The sequence below is a fragment of the Alligator sinensis genome, unplaced genomic scaffold (genome assembly GCF_000455745.1).
Source record: "Alligator sinensis unplaced genomic scaffold, ASM45574v1 scaffold444_1, whole genome shotgun sequence".
Taxonomy (NCBI): Eukaryota; Metazoa; Chordata; order Crocodylia; family Alligatoridae; genus Alligator; species Alligator sinensis.
Window position 1 is genome coordinate 1374168 of NW_005841886.1, and position 219 is coordinate 1374386.

Sequence of the window (219 nt, forward strand, 5' to 3'; positions counted from 1 at the left end):
CTGGCCGAGCTTGTGGCCGTGTGAGGGCCGGCCTGGCCCAGCCCCAAGCCGGTCACACGCACCCAGCACCAGGCCTGCACCTCGCCCTGCCTGGGGTCAGAGCAGCCCCGTCCAGTTGCAAGTGGAGAAAACTTGACTGGAAGATGTCGAGAAGCAGGGCATGCCAAGAGCCATCTGTCTGTTGTCACCAGCACTGGCCAGGGACCTGTTTCATTGTCA